The following is a 14656-nucleotide window of genomic DNA, read 5'->3' on the forward strand; positions in this document are numbered from 1 at the left end:
TTTTGTTGCATTAAGAAAATCACACAAAAGATTACTAATTAAGATAACATTTATTTTAATGAGTACGTTATTTTTAACTTTAATAAACAACAATAAAAGACAATCAATAAATCATCAGTATTATTTATTCAAACTCAAGTATTATTTTATTTTATTTTTTTGTTCTCTCGTTTAATACTCCTAAAAAGGATCTGTGTGTAAAAGTTCGACTTACTTTATTAAATATTTATGACTCAAGAGGCCTCTGAAGAACACAATACGCTGACCGGCATTGGCTTCCGAACGACTTCATCAACGCCCCCACATCCCATTGGGACGTGGGAATATAAATTCCTTATAGCTTGAGGAAAGTTCCGCCGATGCAGAAAATACGCGTGGGTGAAGTCGTTTGAGCGGACTAAGTTGGATTTGGGTGGTTTGATTCCATTTTCCATTCTGGTTCAGTTGATTGAAAACGGGACGATTTCAATAAATTGTATAATATAATACGTTGGGAAATGTGATAAAGAAAATCTGTAAGTCAATATGGAGGACATGATGTAAAACTCGGGCTTTGGTGACTACAAGGCATCAGAGTACACGAAATTAGTAAATATAATGAAATTAAACAGCCAAGACCACACCCCTTCAGATTAAATCGTCCAATCAATCGCTGACTCTTTTGTTCTTCTTCTTCTTCCAAAGATGATTAGCCACATACACATGATCACACCCGGGCACCTTTTCTCAGAATATATCGGTGTGTTGTCTATCAACACAGCCAGGCAGCTCTCAGCGCCTTAGCCTCATGGGAGGCGAAGGCAAATAGTGTTTGGAAACGCATGGAGGCCCTGACGGAAGACAGCGACATTAATGACCTGACCCTGGCATGGTTCCCTGGACATTCGGGGCATAGAACAACAAAAAGGTTGACATGCTGCCCAAAAAGGGAACGCATAGGGGGTTCTATGGGCTCACAACCCTACTGCGGCCTAGCAATCTGTCACGAAAGACATCCATCTTAAAATGGATTGTTAATGAGTCCAAAACCTGGTGGAACAATACCAGTTATGATGCTCGCGAAGAGATTCATAGAAGGACCATCCGCTCCGCAAAACTTACAAAAGGATTACTGGAAGGCAACCCCAACCGAACTAGGATTCTGGTTGAAGTCCTGACAGGGCACTGCCATTTAAGGAAGCACATGCACCGGATAGGAGTACAGACAGAAGAAACACTGTGCAGATACTGCCAGGAAGAGGAGGAGACCGCAGAACACATTTTGTTTCTATGAAGGTCTATGTAGGTGCAGGTTCTTGCAACTAGGACAAGAAAAACCACATCAAGATCCTACACCAAGGAACCGCTGGCAAAGCTTTGGAAGCTGGTTAATAGCCTGAAGCTAGCCAGTGAAATATAAAAATACAGGGAGGCACAATAGATCTATTCAGGTTGAGGCCCAGTAGGTTTTGTAGCCGCCACTTTTATCCCTATACCTGTCCTTATCCCCTGTTTATCAACTGTATCGATCCACACTCCATCCCCCATTATTTCACTAACCGGGGAACTATCGTGGCCTAAAAATCGCGAACATGGCAATGCGGTACGGTTTATTAATGCCACTTGTCCGAAGATGCTTAACTATAAGGAATTTTTCATAAAAACCTTAGAGATTGTCTTTTTATGACGAGCTTCCAAAGCAAAATCTTATAAGAAAACGAAGTCGGTATCATTAAAACATAAACCTTACTCAATAGCCGCATACCTGTGGTATTGTTCCACCAGGTTTTGGCCTCATTAAGGATCCATTTTAAGATGTATCCTCTATTGTGGCAGGCTGCTAGGCCGCATAGGGTTCTGGGCCCATAGAGTCCATGTTGGCTCCCTTTTTGGCCAGTATGCCAACCTTTTTGTTGCCTCTATGCCCCGAATATCCAGGGACCCATGCCATGGTCAGGTCATTAGGTCGCTGGTTTTGGTCTGGGCCTTCATGCATTTCCAAACACTCTTTGCCTTCGCCTCGCATGAGGCTAAGGCCCTGAGAGCTGCCTGGTTGTCAGAGAAAATGGCTATCTTCCGGGAATGTATTCCTAGTCTTTTTATTTCTCTGGCACATTGTTCAATCGCTATGATTTCAGACTGGAAAACGGTCATACTTGCCTAAGTTTACCGTCGGTTCGGTCTAGGGTTCATCCCAAAGACTCCAGCTCCCGTACCCTTATTGGTTTTGGAGCAGTCAGTATACCAGTAGGAATTAGAAGGCCTGCGAGTTGCAGGATATTCATTCACACCATGAATTTGTTGTTTCTTTTATCAAGTTTTCAGCTATTTTAGGCCTTCGTCAAGGCTGGATACTTAGTCAAAAAAACATAAACAATAAAGGCACGTTCCGGTATTTTTGGACATATTTATTACTTGTTACGACTATCTACTCATTAAAACAAACATTAAAAATCAAACATTAATTTTAAAACTGCAATACATTTTTTACACTGCAGATTGAAAATTATAGTTTGTTCCTAATCACAACATTAATAGTCTAAGGGCAACTCAATTTATACAACCATTTTACATGAATTTATCGAGTGTTCTTAATTTATAAAACCTTGAGCTTAAACGATCGAAAATGATTACAGTGTATAAAAAATTCGGAGTAATTATTTGTAATTGCATGCTTGAAGATGTGTCATCTTTGAGTCATGCTTTTACTCAGACGAGTTGTGTAACTTTGTTATTTTCTGTCGGTTCAAAATTGACACCTCCCAACTGTTTTACTGCCAGGCAAATTTGATAAAGGGTAGCAGCAAATTCAAAACACCTGCGATACTGTTCCCAACGGTATGAAAGTTTTAGTGTGTTTACGTGGATCGATCTTAGTCGCAGGAACCTATTGCGTTTATTTATTTACATTTTAGTTCGCTAATATATAATTACAATATAGAATACACATTTACGTAGTTGTTATTATTGGTATCTCTACAATTCCCCTCAAACTTCTTGAATCATATTTATCGGGCAGAACTCTAGTCACAAAGATTGGAACAGTTCATAGTTCTTCTTTACGCGTTGAATCAGGAGTACAACAAGGTACAGTCTTAGGCCCAATTTTGTTTCTTTTATATATTAATGATTTTTTGAAAATTAATTTCTCCGGAAAAATATTCAGTTATGCGGATAATACTTGTATCATTTTCTCAACTGATAATTTAATTAATTTAACTAAAACTATAAATAAGGGTATGAAAATGATTAAATTTTGGTTAAACTTAAACTTTCTACTTTTAAACACAAAAAAATGTAATGTATTACACTTTTGCTTGAAAAAAATAAATAAAAACTAATAATTTAAAATTTGCTTTTCACACTTGCTTTTGAAGGGGAGGGGGGCGTCGGTGGCCTGAACGGTTTAGGCTTTGACACGGCGCTAATCACTGTAAGGTAAAGGCCCCGGGTTCGATTCCAGCGGCCCTGCATTCGAACCCGACTTACTTACAAATGGGCTTTTTGCAAAAACACCGGCACCCTGAGGGTTTATATGACCTCTGCTGGTACAAACCCTCGTAAAAATTAAAAAATTGTATATATACAACTTTCACGCTACGCTGTCACACTAATAACATTTACTAGCAATTTTCTGTCCTTGCTTGCCTATCTCTTTTGCTTACAGTGTTAGATATCTTGGTGTGACATTGGAGCCAAATTTGAGATTTAATTTACATATTGATTCTTTGGTTTCCAGTCTGAGAAAGCTCTTTTATAAATTTAGAATTTTACGCAACTTTATGAAAATTGAACTCCTAAAGGCAATATANAGGACGGCCCGACCCCTGGCAAATGGACCCATCGCCCGTCCAGTTCCCGTCCTTCACTAGAAAGAAGATCCGGCCTCCGGGGCAAAATTGGAGGAAAAACGCCGAGACCCGCTTCCCGAGGGCGACGGGTCCGACACATTTCCACGTTCCCACGACGCGTTCCAACAGCCGCGACCCTCTTCTGTGATGTAGGCGTCTCGGGTTTTTGAATGTTTTTACTAACCACAAGAATTTAGTTGGTTTTTTTTATCTTGCACTTGCAAGTTTATTCTGTATTGTTTGTTTATTTTTCATTTTGTAAAGATATATTCTGTTTATTTCTCTGATGATCTCCAAAAACCCCTGCTGTCTATTACAAACTTTGCTTTTTGACAGCAGGCAGGGATGTACCACAATATTATTTTTTGTTATAAATTTATATGGAATGTACATTCTTGCAAATAAAGACTTATTATTATTATTATTATTATTATGTCCGATAAAGGAATATGGACTTTGAAACTTAGATTAGATTTACCTTGTTTATATATGTAAAAATTGTTGTTATTTGTCAATTTAAGTCCAAAATACTAAATTTTGAAATACTATATGTATTATGTCTTTAAATTATATAAATCCTTTAGCTTATAAAAAAGAGTGTAATACCTTATTTTTCACATATTCTGAAAGTTTTCTCCATTCTAAAAAATGATATCAGAAACTGATATCAGAAATTTTATCGATTTATTCTGGAGATATTGAAGTTTTCTCTCAGAACTCGATTACATATTTCAATAATTTACCTTGTAACAGGTTAAAAAAGGATAAATTTGAAAATTTAATCGAAAAATATATGAATAGTAAAATACAAGTGAATGTTTCTCTATTGCGTGCTAAAATTTATTCCTTAGCGAAAACTTATAGTGTGACATGATTAATGGAGAGTATTTAGCACCCCATCGATTTTTATAAATAATAAGACAAATTGACGGTTTTTTTATTGAGAAAAGAAATCAAAATTGGTCTCATATTTTTTACTGAATCTTGAATTTTTTCACCTCTTATTGAATTATCTGATAGAACATCAAGTCAGTATGAAACAATTGACTATTGAACATTTTCCTTTCTTGTTGGCAACAGTTTTTCTAACTCTTATCAAAAAAATTTATTTTTACTTCGAGGCATTAAAGCAAATATTACAGAATAATTCTGTGGTCAATTATTAGCATAACATTCAGCAAATCCTTTCCAATTAGAAAACTTAAAGGAATATTAATATAGAAATTATCCCTGCACTTAAGTCTTATTCCAACGATTAATACACCTGGACAGAAGTGATTCAAGGGCTCTTTGTCAAATGGACAGTGATTGCAAAATGTTTGAATATTCGATGTGATTAAATGTACTTGTGCATTGACTTGAGCTGTATTGGCACCAGCTTGCGATACCATTGTTCCTGGATCGTTAATTATCTTTGAAAGGATGTTACATGATTTCGTTACACAACGTATTCATCGTCATATAAAGTAACAGTTAATAAAAAATGAAAACAATAACATCGCCTCCCAAAAGCTGCAAGTATATTTACAGCAGAATTGACCGCCATATCGTCCGCGCTGAGTGAAACTGAAAACATTGGGTGTAACCAATATATCAAATGCACCGACTAACTCAGTGCGGTCTTAGCCATCCGGAAGCCATGGACCCACTAATCCTGGCAATACAAGAGAAAATCAGGGAAATAAATGAACAAAGAAAGGAGGTAGTTATTGCCCGGATACCGGGGTATGTAGGCATAGAAGGTAATGAAAATGCCGATCGAGCTGCCAAACGAGCAGCGATAATGCCACATGACCCGGAGTCTCCCGTGAGCCCAGAGGATGTCAAAAACTTCATGAAGGACCTTTGCTGGAAAGACTGGCAGAACCGCTGGGACAGAATGACCGACAAACTAAAGGAGATAAAACAACGGTCAAACCGTGGGCCATGGAGAGTATGAACAAAACAGAGAATAGCTTTGAACCGACTAAGAATAAGCCACACCAAAACTGACGCATGGTCATCTATTGACGAAGAAAAGAACGGAGATGCCTCCTGTGCGACGGACAAATAATTGTTAAACATGTACTAACTACTGGCGCCGCAGAATTCTCCGAAAAGGCTCCTCATTCGTAGCTGTACATACAGAATGAGTGGTTACTGCTTGAGTGAATGTATTTATTAGTGTGATAGTAGTGTATGCATGAGTGGATCTGTGGTGGAATATCAAGTACACCATAAACTCACCAATCAAGGTTAGTATTTTAGACTCACTGTGCAAATGTAAATTTGAATGGTACATAAAGTATGAATGTATTTATTAGCGGGAATGAGGGCGGTACTGTATGCGTGGGTGCGTCTGTGGTGGAAAATGTGGCTCCTTCTCGAGTTTGAAAGAGGTTTTATAACACAGCAATGACGGCAGCAAAAAATTAATGGAATATCTGAAGGATATATGCATAGTTGCCTTTGATGTTTTTCCATGCGTGGTTTTTCCCTTCCTGGAGTTAGTGTATTTATCGCACGAACGTACGTGTGTATGGGTGGGTAGTGGACGGAATATCGAGTACTCCACGGACCCACCGAACTATGTTAGTTTTCTCTTTGTGTGTTTTGTGTAGAATGAATGTATTTATTGGCGCGAAATTGAGTGTGAATGGATGGGTTGTGCAAGAATATGCAATATATAGATTTATATATAAATGCAACAACTTAGGAGACTATTTGAGATTTACAAATTACACTAGCTTGCTAAGTAAAAAATTATTATTTTGTTATGGCGTCCATCCTGATTTTGTGGAAGTCCATAATAAAATGATAGATAGGAAATAAATTGTCTTTTCGAAAGTAGGCTTATTCATTTTCCTTTCACAATAGCCTGTTGTGGAGAAGACAATTTATTCCCTACCCATCATCTTAAAAAATGAACATTTCTTTAAAAGATTTTTAATAAGGAAACTAGAATATGTTGATCCATCTTTACGGTTTAACATCATTGCCAATGCTTACTGTGTTTGTTAAATATTTATTGCCGGGGTTTTTTATAACGATATTTAATTTATTGTATTTATGTAGGGGAAACAAGGAAAACAGACTATTTTGGTAGTGAGCCAAGTTTGATCTCCGTTGCATGGCGAACTGAGCGAATAATGTCTCACTTATTCTTTTACATTTATTTTCGTATTGCAGACATCTTGAGCAATAAAGAAATGGCGGATTTAAAAAATAAAATAATAATAAAACTTATTAAACAAAATTTACGTTTTTGTGTATTTTTTCCATGGTACCAAAGTGATTTATCAATAGTTTAGACAACAAATCAAATATACAAATCGATACTTCCCAAGTATCCAAATATTAACAACTATTCAGAATCGATGGAATTAACATAGATGCACAAAAGTTTCCCATCTCACTATCACTCCTTTTGTCTGCAGGCCAAGAAACGCTTTTCAACGACAGATTTTGATAAACGTAGCTCTTTCTTTCTGATAGTTTACATTGGAACAATATATGGCAATAAACCGTCAAAAAGACAAACTGTATCCGGGAGGATTCGGAATGTGTTCAGATACTCTCTATAACGTCCAAGGCCTGAAAAAACTCGGGTCATCTTGTAGGACAAAATAACGTTGCTCTTTACTCTGGGTGAAATAGTAGGGAAATTATGTTGACCAGTTGAGAATTCCCAATTCCGCAAGCCGTCCTCCGTACCTACGTCCCCATCTACGAGGTATTCGGTACCAAGTTGGACGAGGACAGAGTGGAGTTCTCTGAAGCTTCTTTCCCAGTCTGTCGGCTCTTTCCTGCCCTTTTTGCCAATATGAGCAATCAATTTACTGACGAACACATACATGCTAAGACGCTTTATACGGATCGGAATGTGCCGAATTCGCTCGACTTGGGGCATTTGTATCTCTGGAGAGGAAGCGTACAGCGTTTGCAATTGTAATGATTTTAAAATTGTCAGTAGCTCTGTTAGATTATTGGAACACTGGTCTGCTAGCCTGTATTTCTCTCTGGATTATTTGGAGGTCGTGAGATGCGGTCTGGTGTGACGTAGGTTTTAGAAAAACATTTTCTTTATCGTTACAACGTTTCGATCTTTATTGAGATCATCTTCAGGGCTCAAAGTGGGCATTCTCAACAGACAAGAATGACACATCTACACGGAAAACAAACACTTTGAACCCTGAAGATGATCTCAATAAAGATCGAAACGTTGGCACGATAAAGAAAATGTTCTTCTAAAACCTACGTCACACCAGACCGCATCTCACGACCTCCAAATAATCATTAAGTAATGGTCACTAAACACCAAACATTTCTCTCTTGAGTTGCTTGATCATTAAATAGGTCAGGAGGGCGCTTCCAATATTTCAATTTCTCTTGCTGCCAACAGTTTATATCTCGAAGTCCAAACTCTCTTTGTTATTGAAGACTTTTTAACTCCGGCACCAAACTGTGATACAGCCAGCGATAGAACGTGCGTCCCGGCTCAACCTCGTGTTCAAATTCCTTATCAATACCGTTAATATTGTTATGATTTGTGTACATCTCTGCCATCTTTATATCAATCGGTGGTCTATAGAGACCTATAGGGCAGCCGCTTGGTATGAGACAGTGCGGAATCCTTTGATAATTATACTAATGTAATGATCTGTACATCGAGTTCATCCTCAGTGCCTTAATTACAAAAACAATGAAACATACATTTTAGGGCACTGATAATACAATATTAAATAGCATATGTGCTTCTATATTGTAAATAAATACGTAAAAATACCTTACTTCTCTGTGTAGAAGTAATCAACCTTTTTATCACTCATAAAAACGGTATTTTATGGTATAACATAAAAGGCACTAAAACAAATACAATCTTCTTCTTTTACCAAAAACAACCAAGAACTAAAACTAATCAACAAACTTTTAATAGTTAAATTAACTAGTATATAAAGAATGCATACTTTTTTTTTATTTCATAAATTGTACACTTTCTATCTTTATAATTGTCAAAGGTATAAGTATATCATCATATCATCATTAACATTGCTTTACACTCGCCGAGTGTTAGCTTGAGAGAGAGAAAAAAAACGGTTTCCATACTTTAGATCTAATCTCCATAATGGGAGGTCATCTCATTGAATTTAGAAACTTCTTTAATATTTACATATCAATTAAATTACACTAACATTCCATTTTGTAGTCACAGAATTATCTGAATCAGCTGATCTGAGAATTTTTTCTTTAAGAGTCTCGGGGAGTTTATTTGTTTCGTCGTCCGAATGAACGGTATTATTTATTTTTGTGATGGTATCCAATTTTGTTGTGTTTTCTTGTATGTCTGTACTTTCTATTGTAGATTTGTTGAAAGTCAGCGTTCCTAACAATGTCAAAATTTGGTCCAGTTTATTATTTAAGGCCTCTGTCTGCTTTTTTAATTGTGTATTTTCGTGTTTCAATGTTACTATGTCATTGTTAATAGTTTTTATAGCTATGGGGTCGGTGTTACCGGAGCAATTGTCACACTTCCATCTCTCCCTTCGTTCGAAACTCATTTTTACGTATGTCTCCCGTGAAGCTAAACGTGTGCACTTAAAATGAAAAGACCCTTCACATTTATTACAAACGCACCCTTCATCTTTTTGCACAAACTTGGCACATGTTAAACACTGAACTGGATCAGACATCTTTCCTGTTCCTTAGAGAAAAAAAATTAAAAGATCTTACTTTAATAAGTTAAAATTTTAGTTATAATCAACAGCAAAGTTTAAGCGCTATTTGTTCGCTCTGCTACCATGTAACCCCTTTGGGTATTTGCTTGACCTCAAAAGGTGTACCAAAAATTTATGGTCCGGCTCTTTCGCCAGTTTTAAATTTAAAAAAAATAACAAAACAAAATCTCAACTCAAAATGTATTTACAAATAAAATTTCAACTTCAAATTTTAAAGAAACAAAATACGTTTTCTGGGACAAATAAAAAAAACCTTGAATAACTAAGGGGGAGCCTTGACTCACCTTGAAAGAAAATTTCTAATTAAAATCGTCTGGACAGCACCATCCCCCGCTCTGATCATAAGAGACGGAAAAGATAATCCGCCCCCGTCCCTGCCCATCGGTACTGGCGATTAGAGGCGTGACATTATTATTCATTAATACCTTTTTATTTGTTTCCTTTTTTTAATATAACTGGTGAAAATTCCAGAATACATTGAATTAATCTTTCCCGCTTTATCCTCTTGTATATTGCATGAATTCGTGCTCAAGGCGATATTCTAAGCAAAAACAGTCTCTGCACTCTGAAGATAGCTTTCGTATTATACTTTCATTTAAGACCTTCATACCAAAGTGGGAGAGCCTAAGTGGGTAGGGAAAGCAGGGCAGTGTGTGTGTGTGTGTGTGTGTGTGTGTGTGTGTGTGTGTGTGTGTGTGTGTGTGTGTGTGTGTGTGTTTGTGTGTGTGTGTGTGTGTCTGTGTGTAAGAATGAAGGAGGAAAAAATATGATAAAGAGAGATTGGTAAATGAAGGTAAGACAATGAATCAGATTGAGTTGAACTCCATTACATCAGAAGAAGAGTGAAAAATGTTAACACAGAAGAAAAACACGTAACTAGATTTAGATGTATCATTTAGTATGTGTAGTATACTGCGCCCTTTAAGAGATATTGTATCCCCCGTTCTGTAGCACACTGCTGAATCCTAGTTCATCGAGGAACTTGATTAGTAGGCCCGGTTTAGTGCTTGAATTTCTTCTATGGTAACGTTGTACATCCCAAAACTCTTCCTCCTGGGACAAATGTGCGCCACCAGTAATTGTGTTGGTGTCTTCTCTGCTTGTTTACAAAATGTGCAGGTGACGGGATGGGATTATACGAATCTTCTTCAGTCTGTAGTGTCCTGTCAGGATTCGATGAGGTCAACGGATTTCTTGGTACCCATTTTTGTTTTTGGATATAATCAGGGGCTTTTATGCTCTTTTATGCTGTGTCAATGGTCGATTTAAATTATATTCATATGTCTGTATTAGCGTGAGATGGCTAGTAAACAACGTGTCCTTGACATTTATAACCATTTAATTACTTTTATTTTTCTATTAACAATACAACCGAAACACTATTTTTGTGATTTTATTATTAATTTAACAGGAAATTTTACTTTCTGTTATTGAAAAATTTAATCAAAAATCACGTTAGTATAGAATATACATCAGTAAACACAGTGGTAATTGAAAAATAGGGTGGAGGTTTTCCCTGATGGAATTAACCTTTTTGACCTTTTTCAGGATTACCCATGTGTTTTCCGGTTTGTAATTTATTATTTTAAAGAGTTAAATAAAAGTAAATGTTTGCGTATAGTAAACAAGATGAAATTGAATGGCTTGCGGACAAAACACAGAAAAAAGGAGTATCTACTGGTTTTTTCTCATGTCAAAGCGGGTCTTATCCCGTAATGTAATAAAGTAGGACTTAATTCAGTTGGTGCTCCTTTAATGTTTTTTTCACTCTTATATGAATTATTTGTTTTATTACTAATATAACCCACTAACGGTTTCATTAAATTACAATTAATTAAGGTTTTTAGTTGAGATAAAATTAAATTTTTTTCATTAAAATTGAAAATATTTCGATTACTTCAAACACAGATTCAACCAATAATTATTGGTCAAAAAATGATTATTGTTGTTAAACAAATCGATATTAAATATTTATATTTCTAAGAAGAATATAACAGGAGCTTCGCACGTATATAGTGCATAATAATAATTTATTTTAATAAAATTAAATTACCAAGATTAAGCTTTTCTTTAAAAAAATTCTGACAGTAATTCATGATTCAAAATTATTAAATCAATTATGATAATGGAACTTTGCAAGCTTTGTAAAATAATTCGAAAGCTGCTCGATAAGAAACGCTGCTCAATAAACAGATTGGGCATATAACCGACAGTAATGTTTCGTGATTAATAGTTTTCTTAGTAAATTAATCATAGTTTGACAGGAAATAATGTTCACTGTAGGCGATTCAGTGCAAAGTTCCATTTCCCTACTCACATGTTTCATAATATTTCATATTTTTCTTATTTTGATATATTGGTTTCCATGGGAATAAAATAAAACTTTTTAAAAATATATTTCCTGAATGTACTCAAAGAATGACTGAATTTGAATAATAATATAACTTGAATATATTCAAAATTTAGAAACATCTTATAAAACAGCTAAAGTATGTGAAATTTTCAAAAAATAACATTTTCTGTAATATCTTCCTTTTTAATAACCTAGTTGTCTCTATTCGCCATAAATATTGAATAATCTCTCTCTCTCTACTTTTCTTTTTCTTCTTCACCCTCTCCCTCTCACCCTCTCTCTCCCTTTCTCTCTCTCTCTCTCTCTCTCTCTCTCTCTCTCTCTCTCTCGCCCTTTCTCTTTCTCCCTTTCTCTCCCTCACCCTCATCCTTTCACTTTCTCTCCCTCCCTCTTTCTTTATCTTTCTCCCTTTATTTCTCTCCCTTTCAGTCCCTCTTTTCCTACTCACATATTTCATATTATTTTATATTTTTATTATTTTGATATATTGGTTTCCATGGGAATGAAATAAAACTTGTTTAAAGTATATTTCCTGAATGTATTCAAACAATGACTGAATTTGAATAATAATTTAAACTTCAATATATTCAAAATTTAGAAACATCTTATAAAACAGCTAAAGAATGTGAAATCTTCAAAAAATGACATTTTCTGTAATATCTTGCTTTTAATAACCTAGTTGCCACTATTCGCCATAAATATTGAATAATAGGTCCTACCATATGTTCATGGATTATTCACAATTTTATACAAATTGTTTTTGTTTGAATCTACAACAAAAATACAAAATCTACAAACAAAATACAAAAAACAAGCTTTCTCTTCCACTTCCTTAACAAAAACACAGCTCAATAAAATAATTAACTAAACAACGTTAAAACATTTAAAATGTGAAATAATATATACTACCATACCAGTATATAAATGTCAGTAAAATACAATACGTACCTTTTTTAACAGATCACGTTATGTGAAATTTTTCTGTGTGATTGGTCAGTCAGGAGTTGATGGTCCAAAAGTTTTTATGCCTAAGATAAACTATATTATTCGTAACACGAAAAGACTAAATGTTATATGGACATAATTCGCTCGCAAAGTCATGATTTAATGTATAATAATATTTAATTACACTTTTTTCGTTTTTTTGTACATATTAGGTTTTCGTCATAAAATTCCAAGCGGATAATTTGTGACATTTGAAAAAGATCAGTTCATTAAAATTTGTTAGTTTTACATACCAAATCTTTTACGTAGATTATTATTTTGTAATCCGTTCAACTTAGATAAAACAATAGTAGGTTAAAGTTTTAACAAAGACGGGTTGTTACAAAATAATCCCAAATGATTACATCTTAACTTCTTAGTACGACATGATCTCCACTATTTGCAGTTCAGGAAATGGGACCCAGACTCAATTCACGTTTGTTTCTTTTGTCAATCGTATCTTATTTACAATGTATTGTTTAAAAAATCAACAATGCTACTTGATGGCGCGAACTCGTATTTGAGAGCAGCACGTGCAAAGCCGTGGGCGCATGCTTCTTGGCCTCATGCGACTGATCAATACCAGGTCCAGTAAACAGTAACCAGTGTACCTCAAGACACAGCAAGCACCTCTCGGAGCCTAATCGTCAAATTAATAAAATAACATTAATATATAGACATACAGGTTTTTAATATTTAAATACATATTTTTAGAATTTTTTCTAATTTTTTTTTTAATTTTTAAATATTGCACTTTTTGTTTAATTTTTTGCACCTGAATTTATTGCCTGTTATGTGAGGGTTTTGAGACCGTTAATTATTTTTAAAACGACTATTGTGTAAGAAAAAAAAAACATCGGGAATAAATTGCGTGTGACATTGAACATTGCCTAAAAATAATTTGAATATTTGTAGCATCTATTGCGAAAAGGACGTAAACAACAACAAAACTTACTGATTTGTTTTGAAATCATTGGGGAAAACAGTTCTTTTCCAGCTCAGCTGCGATTTGAATTGACCTCGTTCTGTTGACATGATTACCGGGGTGGTTTTCATTCCCTCCTTTCCCCCCTTCGGTTTCGTACCGCAAGAGACATCCCAGCCAAACCAAACGTAATATCAAAACTGCCAGCAATCCTGTATAATTATTATAAAAAAGAAACTTTTGCCACTTGAAACTGATTGTTTTGGCTAGATGCCGAACCGCGGTGATACCACCCGCTGCGCAACTTTCCAACATTTACCTGAACCATTTTGACCCACCGTGTCATAAAATATGAATCGTAAAAACTATTATTCTTGACCATTAAAAAAACATTTCAAAAAAATTGTATTTTCTTTGAAAGCGTAATAGCAACAGACAAACGCATGACTCCGGAAAATTAGGGAAAAAAATATGTTTTTATGTTTGACGATTGAAGTGTAAAGATTAGGTTTATCGTGTTGTCACTTAAAACTCTTATTCAGAAAATTGAACATTTCTGTTCCAGGAAATACAATTTTTAATAAATAATATTTGAACCAATGAAATAAATTTATTCGTGTTTGATATGTGATTAAGTAATGTAATTTTATATAAAATTATTCGGTTTTAATTACACCGTATTGTTCAATTGCTAACGAAATTACAGGTGGTTCTTGAATTACGTAACACACCAAAAAATTCAAAATTGAACTTTCAAGATTGTAAATGTTGATTAAGTCCTTATAAACAAGTTCAAAGTTGCCAAGTTGCATCACTTTTTGATAGCTTTTGGATTTTAAAGCACGAAGTT

The 14656-nt window shown here is 35.1% G+C and overlaps 1 protein-coding gene across 8 annotated transcripts in view; it reads left to right on the top strand.

The window, feature by feature from the left end:
* LOC106661854 overlaps window positions 1–14656 on the top strand; it is a 141693-nt gene that overhangs the window by 63586 nt on the left and 63451 nt on the right. Inside the window, exon 1 of one of the 8 annotated variants that reach the window (XM_024227930.1) lies at window positions 13420–13566. The exons of the other annotated variants lie outside the window; for them this stretch is intronic. The gene's annotated coding sequence lies outside the window, so the exon portion shown is untranslated. Of the gene's footprint in view, window positions 1–13419; window positions 13567–14656 lie in introns of those variants that run through there. 8 annotated transcript variants of the gene reach the window in all.

The sequence above is a fragment of the Cimex lectularius genome, unplaced genomic scaffold, assembly GCF_000648675.2.
Source record: "Cimex lectularius strain Harlan isolate CLEC.00 unplaced genomic scaffold, Clec_2.1 scaffold59, whole genome shotgun sequence".
Classification (NCBI taxonomy): Eukaryota; Metazoa; Arthropoda; class Insecta; order Hemiptera; family Cimicidae; genus Cimex; species Cimex lectularius.